The 14,059-nt window shown below is 39.7% G+C and overlaps 2 protein-coding genes across 4 annotated transcripts in view; one reads left to right on the top strand and one right to left on the bottom strand.

The window, feature by feature from the left end:
* Nucleotides 1-9,901, bottom strand: part of slc8a2b (solute carrier family 8 member 2b) — a 295,419-nt gene extending 285,518 nt beyond the window's left edge. The window contains exon 1 of the mRNA XM_049467028.1: nt 9,697-9,901. The gene's annotated coding sequence lies outside the window, so the exon portion shown is untranslated. The remainder of the gene's footprint in view (nt 1-9,696) is intronic.
* wdfy1 (WD repeat and FYVE domain containing 1) overlaps nt 1-14,059 on the top strand; it is a 1,176,431-nt gene that overhangs the window by 618,222 nt on the left and 544,150 nt on the right. The window lies entirely within an intron of this gene.

The raw sequence follows: 14,059 nt of genomic DNA, 5'->3' as shown, positions 1-14,059 counted from the left end.
ACAGAGAGATACAGAGAGAGATACAGAGAGATATACACAGAGAGAGAAAGATACAGAGAGAGCTACAGAGATACAGAGACATATACAGAGAGAGCGACAGAGAGATACAGATAGCTACAGAGAGAGCTACAGAGAGAGAGAAAGATACAGAGAGATACAGAGACATATACAGAGAGAGCTACAAAGAGAGATACAGAGAGACAGAGATACAGAGAGACAGAGATACAGAGATATACAGAGAGAGAGAAAGATACAGAGAGAGCTACAGAGATACAGAGACATATACAGAGAGAGCGACAGAGAGAGCTACAGAGAGAGATACAGAGAGCTACAGAGATACAGAGAGATATACAGAGAGAGCGACAGAGAGAGCTACAGAGATACAGAGAGAGCTACAGAGATAGAGAAAGATACAGAGAGAGCTACAGAGAGATATAGACAGTGAGACATACAGAGAGATATACAGAGAGACACGGACATAATTTGGGGGCAGGGGGGACATGTACTCAATATTTTGAGATACTATCTCATGTATGTTCAGCCAGCATTTAAGGTGGAACGGAAATCTGAATTAGACACTGGCGAATAAGAAGCTAGTAGCCTCGTCCAAGATCCGGAGGCTTATTTTGATATTGTGTGATTCCTCTAAAAGCACCAATATTTCATGATTTGTGAATCCACGTCTGAAGCAGTCCTCAATGATACTGTCCATTTTGCGTCTTTGTCTCACCTGCTTCTGTCTCTGAACAGCCTATAAGTATCTCAAAATATTGATATAGTATCTCAAAATATTGAGATAGTATCTCAAAATATTGACTTAGTATCTCAAAATATTGACTTAGTATCTCAAAATATTGAGATAGTATCTCAAAATATTGACTTAGTATCTCAAAATATTGAGATAGTATCTCAAAATATTGACTTAGTATCTCAAAATATTGAGATAGCAATTTACTTAATAATAATAAAAAAAAATGCTGGAGGATTTTTATTTTTTAGATGGCGGGAATGGACTTCCATATTACATTAAATAAAGACGGATCAAGCGCTAGGACCCAGCAGAAAACGACCGCTCAAGCGGATCCAGTTTCCCTTAAGACCGCCCACAAACTCATCCACGGGCTCTGCCATTTCTTGCTAATATATCATTGGACGTCGCGGCTGTCACTCCATCTGGTTCTAGACAGCCAAGGGCTTCAAACTGTTCTGCGTTGTCCAGAATCCGTGTTCACCTTCCCCTCATCAATCAGACACTCAGACTCACTCCCCTCCTTCAAAAACAAACTCAAAACCCCACACAACTGACATTTCACACACCTTTCACTGTGTTAGTTTTACTGAAAGCAATGACAAATACATTTATTATTATTATTATTATTATAAATGTAGAACCTCAACAAAACAAAGATAGAAATGTGTATATAATGTGCATATAATGCCAAAGAAATATATGTTTTGATTATTATTTATTATTTCCATGTATTATTTTGTGTGTTGGAAGGAAGCAACGAAATTTTGTGGGGAAAAATACAGTAAAACCTTGGATTACAAATGTGATTTTATGCATCCATATTGTTGGCAAATAAATTGCAAATAATAATCAATCAGTTTTTTTCCTCAGACTATAACCATACCATCAAAATCTATGACTGTGGCACTGTTCATATGTCACATATAAATATCAATATTATGCATCAAATATATTTTTGTCAGGTGACCGACAGTGGAGAAGGTGAAAGAGATACAGGAGGAGGTAGAGCAGGAGAGACTGAAGGAGATGGAGGAGCAGAGATTAGAGAAGGTAGAGCAGGGGAGAAAGAGTAAAGATATTTTAGAACCTTCTGTGTTCTTTGGGTCAAACTGACCCGTGTTCACTTATCTTACTCACTTACTCATCATCAGACCTGAGCTGTCATCAGGCAGAAGGCAGAATACACCCTGGCCAGACCGCCAATCCATCGCAGGACAGACAGACAGATAGACACATTCTCTCACACCTCATAATTCCATCATGTTTAATTGTTCATTTTTTATAACGAAAATATGATTTCTTTCCAGTTCTCTGTTACGCTCATTTGAAATAAAATGTATGATCAGTACTTGCATAGAATTATGGATATTTTATTCAATTTCTCCCATTCTCTTGTCAAAACAATTCAATTTCTGCTTACTCAAAAATCAGGTTATGTAATGCTATGTAAGGTAATGCAATGTTATAATGTTATGTAAATGAGGATGAAAATGAATGCTTCTAGGTTGTAGTTTAGCTGTAATATTGCTTTGAGGTCAAAATTACACAAATGGCTTGACAGAGAAAGATTCTGAGAGTGATGTACTGTATAGAGAAAGAAATATGCAGGGAGAGATAGAGAGATATATCGAGAGATATATAGAGAAAGAAAGATATAGATAGAGATACAGAGAGAGAAACAGAGAGCGATATACAAAGGAGATATAAAAAGAGAGATATATACAAAGATACAGAGCAAGAGAAAGAGAGAGAGACAGAGAGAGATTAAAGCCCAGGAGAGTAAGATGTTTTGGATCAGACTGTTTCTGTATGCAGAGGACATCCACATTCCAGCGTGGAGTGAAACTACTCTCAGGAGCTCCGGAGATCACCTTCACTGTACTAACGTATACACCGCACTGCAATATAGCGCAAGTAGGTCAGAACACGGAAACATAGACACTCATCTTTTCCCTTTTTTCTTTCTTTCTGAAACACTCCATACTGTCCAGAAGGCTGCAGCATGAAGCCACACACTTACACACACACACACACACATATATGTGCATGTACTATATATGCAGACATACATTGGCATTGACATGCATACTGCTTACTCTGCCTAAAGCCTTCAGATTAAGATGCATGCATGTGTGACCGTGTGTGTGTGTGTGTGTGTTAAAGAGGGAGAGAGAGAGAGCACTGCAGAACAAGCAGCTCAGAAACAGATTTAAAGCCTCACTCACGTCTCCCTGCTTCACTGTGCTAAGCAAAGAGGATGGCATGTATTTATTTGCCACACACACTGACACAAACACACACACACTTGACAAATGTGCATACACACATTAACACACACCTGCCCATGTCTTAAAGAAACAATCAAGTACTAAAATTAATACAGCTCTCCAATTTCCAAACACTGGAGAGCGCTGTCTGCCCCGCCCACCCCTCCACAGATGTGCTTTGTGGTGTTGTAGCGAGAGGGGTTTAACCAGCATAGTGAACATTACATTAGCTAGCTATCTCAAATATTACATACCTTAATAACCCACATGCGAAGCTCACACGGTTTGCCAGATTGAGGACACAGAGGTAAACAATGACATGTAAAAAGCGAGGACTCGAAAGTTGAGATTAGTTAAAAGGCCTGTCTCTACACTAGGGGTTTGTGTTAAATTACACAGCTATGGTTAGTGAATCTCACATGAAGCTATGTGCTTAATTGCTACAGAGAAAATTAACCAGCTTGTCATCCGTCTTCTAGGCTCTTCTGGTTTTCTGGCTCTTCCGTCTTCATCTCTTGAACTCACTGTCAATGTTTTCTTTCACTTCATGCTGTGTCTGGACTGAGCTTTTCAGATGGATGCAGAGGCTTTTTAGGCTTTGCAACATCTAATACTGCTTCAGCTAAACAGTTTGCTAGCTCACATACATATCTGAAGCAAACTATCTGTCTGTTTTTGTGTTTCTGCGAAATGGAATTGTTGGTTGGCAGGTTCAGAAGCTAAACCCAAAGAGATTATTCTGACTATACACTTCAAATAAAGAACAATCAGTTATAAATGCAAGAAAGCATGTGGAATGGCCCAGCAGTTCAATGTTCAAACACTGTATAGAGTTTTCAGACCCAGCCACTCTTCCCCAGACACAAGGTCTTGCGCAGATTGCCAGATTGGCACCCACTGACAAGCGACAACAAGTCTTACTCTGTAGCTAATCAGTAAATGTATATATGTATATACGTTTAAATGTCCAAAATGTTCATCTCTACTTCACTAGTGGTAGTTAGCAACCTTTCTAAAGGGCAGTGATTACCTGTTTAGCAGAATAATAGCCATCTCGCCTATTTCCATGGCTTCAGCACACTGCTTGCATTCTGTCATTAATATCTGGCAATCCAGAAGGTAAAAATGGCACTGTGTTTATGGCGGTGGGCAGATTCAGAGGCTACAAAAAACACAAATTACTGTGACATACTGCACAGTTCAGATAATATCCTACTGACCTAACTTCAGCATGTTTCCTTAATATCTGATGACACATCCTGACCATGTTATGAGATAATAGAGAAAATAATCTTTATTGAGTATTTAAGAAAGAAAAATATCATTTTTACTGGTCCTTTAAACACTAATATTCAACACTAGTACGCCCACCCATAAAGCCCATCACTGATATAAGCCACACACACACACACACACACACACACACACTCGTCCCCATTCGAGTTTACTCCAGGCCAACCAAGCAGGTAATTAGATAGATGAGGAAACCCAGCAACAGAGCCCATCACAGGAGGAGGAGGAGGAGGAGGAGGACAAGAAAGAAAAGGAGAAAGAACAGAGAGCAGCTGGTGATTAGACTGGACCAAGTTACTGCGCCACACCCAAATGGACAGCACTGCCTGCAGTCCCTGAATGGGTGAATATAGCAGTAAGGAGGGGAGTAAGGGAGGGAGGGAGGGAGGGAGGGAGGGAGGGAGGGAGCCAGGCAGTCAATGAACAAGTAAAAGAGAGAGCAAGTGAATATCCCTAATTAGAAACCCAAACAGAGTCCAGCACTCCAGCATTAAATCTTCATCCCACCCAAAACCACTATGTCATAAAATTCCCAATGAATCACAAGCTCTTAAAAATCGGTCATAATCAGATTAATGCAGTTCTCATTAACCAATTAAGCCGTTCTCCCCTCACATTTCTGCAGATATTTAGATTTATCTTTTCATGGGACAACACTGACAAAATGACACTTTGACATAATAATAAGTAGTCTGTGTGCAGCTTATATAAAAGTGTAAATTTATTCTTCCCTCAAAATAACTCAATAACAACAATTCATCTTTTAAGATCCTCAGAGAGTTTTATGCCATGAGGTGCCATGTTGGAACTTTCAGTGACCAGTATGCGAGAGTGTGAGAGCTGGACTACAAAATTAAACACACCTGCTCCCTATGCACACCTGAGACTTAGTAACACTAATGAGTCACATGACATTCTGGAGGAAAAATGACAAGCAGTGCTCAATTTTAGGGGTGGAGTCTCTTAGGGGTTTACTTACTTTTGTAATGGCTGTATATTGAGTTATTTTGAGGGAAGAATAAATTTACACGGTAATATAAAAGCTGCACACAGACTACTTTTCATTGTGTCAAAGTGTCATTTTGTCAGTGTTGTCTCATGAAAAGATATACTTAAATATCTGCAGAAATGTGAGGGGTGTACTCCCTTTTGTGATACACTGTATGATCATACTGCAGGCCCATGTGTTACACACATCTGCAGTGCAAAGTTTAGGTTTTATGTGATGTTTATTGGCTACTTTGATTATGTAATTATTGCCTGATTCATGTAAATTCTAATTGTTTGCCAATATCTGATGACCCAACATCATGTAAACACATTGATTAGAGAAAAACAATGATGTCCTGCAGCAATCGAAATATGAAGTGCATGTAAAATGCACTCAACGAAGGCGCTCGCCCGTTGTAAAGGAAACCCCCTTCCTTCCTTCTTAACCCATACCACCACTTTTACTCACTCTACACTCGTTCTGCAGTCTGTGCCTCTTTGAGCGGATGAATTCTTAATCAACCTCTTCCTACACATTCTTCCCCGTATAATCTGCCTCGTGCTTGTGAATGAACACACAGACGCAGTGGATGCAGTGCATGCAGCCGTGCATCATCAGCTCTGCACTGCTCTTCAGAAAGCGAAGGAAGGGAGGCGGCGGGGGGAGGGGGGAAACCCTACAGCCCATACGAGGAAAGCCCTCCTCCTCCTCCTCCTCCTGCATGGTGTATCCCCATCACGTCCCAGAGCCTCGTATAGGAGGGGTAGCGCCGCGGAAAGAACAGCCCAGCACAGCCCAGCACAGCACGAGCAAGCCGCATCAAATCAATCCATACGCCATCACTTTACTCACACACAGCACTTTCTCTCTTTCAGATCCTTTTTTTCTCCATCTCAAAACCCCTCAGAAATCAGACGATGCCCGAAGCCAGCATGATGAAGGTCGTTCCCGTCACGCAAGAGGTAGCAAACACTGCTTAACAACAAGAGAAACAAGACTAGTCTAGTTTTACTGGACCACCATTGGCTGCACTGAATCGAGGACTGCATTTAAATAATAGGGAAGCTCTTTATTTTGAAAAAGGTGGTGTGACTGCTATAAAAATCTGACTACTACTGGATATCTACTGTTTCATTTACCTTTTCATGTGACCCCGTCTTTTAAAGAACTGTCAAGTCCAGTTCAGATCTCAGAGCCTTAAGATGTTCATCATATACAGGGGTTGGATAATGAAACTGAAACACCTGTCATTTTAGTGTGGGAGGTTTCATGGTTAAATTGGAGCAGCCTGGTGGCCAATCTTCATTAATTGCACATTGCACCAGTAAGAGCAGAGTGTGAAGATTCAATTAGCAGGGTAAGAGCACAGTTCTGCTCTAAATATTGCAATGCACACAACATTATGGGTGACATACCAACGTTTAAAAGAGGACGAATTGTTGGTGCACGTCTTGCTGGCGCATCTGTGACCAAGACAGCAAGTCTCTGTGATGTATCAAGAGCCATGGTATCCAGGGTAATGTCAGCATACCACCAAGAAGGACGAACCACATCCAACAGGATTAACTGTGGACGCTGTAAGAGGAAGCTGTCTGAAAGGGATGTTCGGGTGCTAACCCGGATTGTATCCAAAAAACATTAAACCGCAGCTGCTCAAATCACGGCAGAATTCAATGTGCACCTCAACTCTCCTGTTTCCACCAAAACTGTCCGTCACCACAATAAATTACTGTGCTCTAAAACCAGGTGTTTCAGTTTCATTCTCCAACCCCTGTATGAACATGACTTGTGAGTAACGCCAGAGTAGCAATGCTGGGTGAGGTTGGCAGCTGGTGAGAATGTGATGTTAAAGTAGCAATTGTGATGTTGGACAAGAAGTGCTAAATATTGTGATAGTGATGCTTAGACCACAGTTACAATGCTAACAGAACAGTAGTGGTGCTAATGGTAATACCAACGTAAAAGTTTTAGGTAAGGCCAGTGGCCAACAAGCAAAGAATGTAACAGTGATTATTAGGGGTGGGACAAGCTATTGATATTGTGATATATAAATTTTGTTAGTATCAATATGTGGTGTCAAATATCTTTTTTTTTAAATAGAGGAGCTCAAAACTGTCTTGCCCCCAAATTTGACTTGCAAAAGTTGCTAGACGAACTAATATGGTAAACCTGCTTCAAAGAATATTTGTTGTTAAATTGTGTGAAACTGACACCAATAAATTCATAATTCCTGATATTTACTTGTTAAGGGGTATTTTATCCTTTTCAGTAACACAGATGCCAGAAAGTTTCGTGGAGAATTGATGTCAACATCACTGGGGTGTGGGTGGTGCTGGGGAGGTTTTCTTGAGGTTTTGTCTGCATGTGTACTTGCCATTTGGAGAATGCAAAGTTAGCTATTTCATGTCTGATAAAAAACGTTACTGAAAATCCTAATTGTAACTGTAAAATAAAATTAAAAGAAATATTATAAAAGTAAATTTGCAACTGTCAAGATATAATAAATAAAAATCTTAACAATTATCGCTTTCCTGAAATTCATTTTAAAATCAATATTTTCATAAATACATATCAAACATTTCATATCTTTTAAACATTTGGTTACATTATGTATTTCTAGTTGTTTATGTCTATTTTAAACATGCATGAACTTGGATTGATTCCTCTTACTAAATATTAAGTGGAGTAGAGAGTGAACAGGCAGCTTCTCCAAGTGTCCTGTAGAATTCTCCAAAGCCCCCAGAATGTAAATAACTTATTTTACTGAATGGGGAAAAAGGTTTTGTATCATCTACTCTTGTGGCCTGTATACTGACTATACAAGCACACAAAACAGAATGTTAGCCAAACTAAAAGTAATTTTACCTAGACACTGAAGTGTAAAAAAGCCTGTGCATGCATGCAGTCCTTGTGCATATGTGTTTCAAGTCAGTCAGTCAGTAAACTAAATGGCCTCTTCTGGGTGAAATAAGATGTTCTTGTGTCCATCACGCAATCAAAAGAAGTACACACAATGAAAGATAGCAGTGATGTCGGTTTCTTCAGCTTATAGGACAGAACAGCGTCCACAGCAGATTAACACACACGCTGCTCTCTCACGCAAACAGTCACACAGCACTGAATTACATGCACCATGAAGCACTCTCTACAAGGTCTTATCACAGTTTATAAGCCAAAACCATTAGCCAGCAAGTTTTCTAAAGAATATATAAGCATATTATGTGTCACAAGAAATGTCTGTGAAGACAGCATATGAAAAAAATCATGTAATAAAAAAGCACAGCAAACAATACAACACAGGTGTTACATCAGCAAAGTAATAAAGTGCATATTAGCCAACCGAGGCTGATTTCAAACTTAACCACCCTCAGTGAGAGAGAGAAAGAAAGAAAGAGAGAGACAAAGAGAGAGCATTGAAAACATGAAAAATAATACACTGTCATATGGTCCAATAGCCATATGACAGAATAAGTTAATTGAATTCCCAATTGTGCTCTTTCAGATGTTTCTTTTTAGTAAAGATAGTCCTCCGTACAAACACTGCCTTTTATATATTTTTTATATAATTTTATATAAGAACCTTTAAAGCATGCAAACTGAATTGTCATTCATTTTCCATCTAGAATGCATTGAAACAATGTTGATCTCGGACATCAGAACTGATTTATTTATATATATATATTGCTGTGTTAAACTTTACTTACATTAAATATTTATATCTTGTTTGTACTCTATTTGTATAGCATGTACTGTGGTCTTATATTGTTTCAATTATTTACGGGAAGCACCTTTCTCCTGAAAGCACTGTGAGTGTAGATTCAGAGCCCCAACCATTTAAAACCTTTAAATGGATGTTGATTCAATGAATCGGTGAATTTTAACACTAACCCATGATGCATATGAGGCAATGTTAAATTAAATAATAATAAAAAATAATGTTCATTCAATGTCAATGCTTTAATGCATTAGAGATGGAAAAATGAACGTTGATTCAACATAAATTTTGCTATATGGGTATTGTCATTCTACATAGCGTATAATGTAAAATGGACAGTGTGCATAATCTATGAATTTATGAAATGCAGAAAAGTCAGTATTAACGGTGATCCAACAGTGAACACAACAGCCACAACAGTAGCTACAGTACAGCAGCTCATTCAGAGCACGCGCCCCTCAGCATGTCACAGAAACACCCAGCAAACGTTCAATTTTTACACAGAAACCCAAATTAAATTGACCAAAACACAAAAAAAATCACCACTATATTCAATCTACGCTCATTTACAGCTATTCTGCTCAGGTCGCGCAGCCTCGTGCCAGCCTGACAAGTTGTGGGGCGCCGCTCGCTCGCGCTTAGCCCCTCCGTCCCCAATGTAAACACGCGCTCAGCTCACCTTCCGCTCCGGTTCACCGTGCAGCAGCTCGAGGCAGGCGTGGGCGCGAGGGACGCATCGGTGCTCCGGCCGCCGCCGCTGCCGCTGCTGCTGCTGTGTCCGCGAGGACTGGGGGAGTTGTCCCGGTATCGGTGGTCGCTCGTGTGTCACTGTTATACTACTACTGCTCACTCTCTCCGCCTGTACACACAACCGCGCGCACTCGCGAGCATCCAGCAGGCGCGTGCTCTGAGAGAGAGAGAGAGAGAGAGAGAGAGAGAGAGAGAGAGAGAGAGAGAGAGAGAGAGAGAGAGAGAGAGAGAGAGAGGAGGGGTGGGCAGCAACCTAGGCACGCGCACTAAACAAACTGATGAGCACGCGCATTCTAACAATATGTGTAAAAATGTCATGTTAAAAAAGCGAGTTTAAGGCTCTGTGACTTCATATCTGTGTATTATCGGAAAGTAGTCTGTAGAACTGTAGTCATGAAGGGATGCACATGGTCAGCAATAGTTGGAGAACAGACATAAAATATGATGTAAACTCTACAGAACGACTCAGCTTTTCAGAATGATATAATAATGCATTATAATATTTTGAAAACGTTCCCAGAACAATGTTTTTAAATGGAGTCGACACAACAGCTCAACCATCAAAGATCAAAGGGGATCCATGTTTGGGACTCACGGCCCAAATTATATGGTTTGTCTCATATTTGAAATTAAGTTACAGATCGCTTGGTTAAATAATATAAAAGACTACAGCAGCAGTAAAACTGTACACTCTTTGTGTGTGATTGTGTGCGTTTGCCTTGCATGTCCCTCCTTTAGACAGCAGAGAAATGTACCGTAAAACACACAAGTAAGAACAATGGTAATATTAAAGGGCAGAAAATGAATCAAAAACATCTTCCTATGATAAGTCAATAATGTAATTATCGCAACAAGCCTATACTTACGGTGGCCGAGAAAGCCCAACGCAGTGCAAATTGAAAAGCGCTGCAAAAGCACAAAACACATCCATCAAAATTACAACACAGGCGCAGCAAATAGAAAAACGCGCTGCAACTAGAAAAACGCGCTGCAACTAGAAAAACGCGCTGCAAATAGAAAAACGCGCTGCAAATAGAACCACAACACAACGGAAGTGAGTCACAACACAACGGAATTTTCCCGGGGGACCTTAAAAGATACTGTACGTCTCGGACTTCACTATGTGTACAAAGGACAATAAGTGGCAAACAAGGCGTTTTGTGAAGCAAAACTTTTAATAATATGCACACAACCGTGGTAATCACAGGTAATAAACATAACTTACTTTTCAGAAGCTTGTTTGCCACTTATTGTCCTTTGTATACAGCTGGTACAGCATCTTTTAAGGTCCCCCGGGAAAATTCCGTTGTGTTGTGACTCACATCCGTTGTGTTGTGGTTCTATTTGCAGCGCGTTTTTCTATTTGCAGCGCGTTTTTCTTTTTGCAGCGCGTTTTTCTATTTGCTGCGCCTGTGTTGTAATTTTGATGGATGTGTTTTGTGCTTTTGCAGCGCTTTTCAATTTGCACTGCGCTGGGCTTTCTCGGCCACCGTATATACTCATAAATAATGATCTTCATCTGTATTATTTTGATGTCTTTAAAATCTTATTCAAGTCTCATGTAACCTGCAAAGGACTTAGCACAAACAATCTTACACACTAACTGTCAGGTAGGGAGCAGGAACAAGACATGGAAAGCGGACACACTTGCAAGTGTGATTTATTTAACAGAAACGGAAAAGAACCAAAAAACTAAAAAAACACTGAGTATAAAAGCACTAAAAGAAAACAAAGAATCACACGCAACCTGATCAGACCTAATAACGTAAAACCACAGACAGGGGAAACAGGTACAAGGGGACTATTTATACACACAGAAGGACAGGAAACAGGAAACACCTCGGACTGGGTAACAAGGGGGGGCGGAGCTACAAATAAACAGGTAAGCACACAGAAGACAGGTGCGGAGACACGGGATAAGCACAAGGCACGTGCAGACAGGAGTAAATAAACACAGGGACAGACCAGACCAGAACAGGAGAAAAACAGGACAAGACCATTAAACTAACATTCTTCATCAGACTCACACATTGTTCTCCAAGTCTCCGCCAGTTCCAACCCACAGCTACGAAAAAAAGTGTTAATTTCAGTACAAAAACACAAACACTACAGGGAAAAACTTAATCTGATAAATTATATCTCTAGAGCCAAAAGCCTGGAAAGCTCCATTCATGAGCATGCTGCTTTTTTGTCATAAGTCATTTATTATTAAGCTTCATAAATATTACATTATAACAAATACTTCTCATCTCTGTGCACTGACGGTTTAGCCTACATTGACAGTCTGCCAAGCAGGGCTTCTCTGTTTACTCAAATTATACACATTTTACAGTTAACCACTTATCAGTTAAAAATATTTAGAACATTATTAGCATGGTGTTTATTTAAACTGCATAGGTAATAGCTACTACAACAACCTTGGGAGCATAAGAATTATAATGCAGAAAAGATCCTATACTCCTCGAATGTAGTGCTGGCATATTTTCACATATTTATTTCAGCAGGCATACACTTTTCTGCCTAATATTCTGAAAATTATTTAAATATCGACAAAATGACACATTAACACAATGAAAATAGTCTGTGTGCAGCTTGTCACACCTTAGCCTGTGTCTGTCCAGTGTCTTTCCTTTTTTTCGGTTCCTTCCTGCTCCTGTCCTGTTCTTTATTGTTTATCTGTTATGTTTCCCAGCCCTGTGCTACTGTTGTGTTTTGGTCTTGTCTCCGCCTTAGCCCCGCCTTGTCATCTGTAACCCCTCCTGTCTCATTTGTAACTCCGCCCCCTCATTACCTCCACAGGTGTCCCTAGTGTGTGCCTGTGTATAAATACCTCATGTGCTCCTTTGTTCTCTGTCGCAATATTTATTTTATTTTTTTTTTCTACTGCGTCCTGTTACTCTGTCCGGATCTTGTATATCTGTTTTGTTTAAGCCTCATACCTGCTGCGTTTTTTTGTCTTCAGTATACAAGGTTTGCTTTATGTAGTTTGTTTCTTTGTTTGTTATTGTTTTTGCTTGTTTGTTTAAGTCTTTTAGTTTATCCTTTGTTTTATAGTGTTTGTTTAAGTAATCTTATTCTTTAGTTTGTCCCTAGTGTTTTGTTCTTTGTTTATTTTCATTATGGAAAATAAAAGCCACTTGCATTTGTATCCTGCCTCCTATTCTGTGTTACACAGCTTATATAACAGTGTACATTAATGTCTAAACCACCGGCAACAAAAGTGAGTACACCCCTAAGAGACTACACCCCTGTCCAATCTGAGCACTGCTTGTCATTTGCTCTCCAAAATGTCACGTGACTCGTTAGTGTTGCTCGGTCTCAGGTGTGCATAGGGAGCAGGTGTGTTCAATTTTGTAGTAAAGCTCTCACACTCTTATATACTGGTGACTAAAAGTTCCAACATGGTACCTCATGGCACCTCAAGTGTCATTTTGTCAGTCTTGTCCTATTAAAAAAAAGATATACCTAAATATCTGCAGAAAAGTGAGGGGTGTACTCACTTTTATGATACACTGTATACTTGTAGAAAAAACACTTACATGCCTGTAGAACATTCTGTATATCATCACTTACCATGAACAAATAAAAAGAGATGAAATAAAATAACACAAGGCTTCCACTTTTATTTGATTAGCAAATATTTTACATTATTTCAGAAATGTAGTATTTTCTTTGCAATAAACAGGAATTTAAACATCCACATTTAACAGAATGGCCCTATTTGCTCACTGTTTGCAGCAAAGTTTCCAGAAAAGTGCTGTCAGTGTTAAAAGCAGCATGACCTCGCATGTAAAATGTCACTTAAGCACCTTAAAGTGTAAACCTGTCACCTGCTGGGCACAGCTGGATGCTTGCAGCACTTGATGGGACTCTTGTAGCATCTATGAGACAGCCTGTCCTCCAGTATCTGTCGTCAGAGTGAGTGCTAAAAACAGCAGGCAAGGACTGGATTGCTTATTTTAGTGTTCACCTCAATCCACCTGAGCCTCACCTTTCAGCATATAAACATTGTCCGGCAGCAAGATTTTTTCTTTTTAGTGGTATTCACCACAAGACAGGGGTTGCACCAGTTTTTGTCTGTTTTTAATTAACTTACAGTCATATGGAAAAAGTTTGGGCACCCCTATTAATGTTAATCATTTTTAGTTCTAAATATTTGGGCAACAGCCATTTCAGTTTCATATATCCAATAACTGATGGACACAGTAATATTTCAGGATTGAAATGAAGTTTATTGTACTAAAAGAACATTTGACCGGTGCAAAAGTATGGGCACCCTTATAATTTTATTG

This window comes from Astyanax mexicanus, chromosome 18, assembly GCF_023375975.1.
Source record: "Astyanax mexicanus isolate ESR-SI-001 chromosome 18, AstMex3_surface, whole genome shotgun sequence".
NCBI classification, from domain to species: domain Eukaryota; kingdom Metazoa; phylum Chordata; class Actinopteri; order Characiformes; family Acestrorhamphidae; genus Astyanax; species Astyanax mexicanus.
Note: the sequence above shows the minus strand (reverse complement) of the source record. Positions and strands in the feature narration are given on the sequence as shown.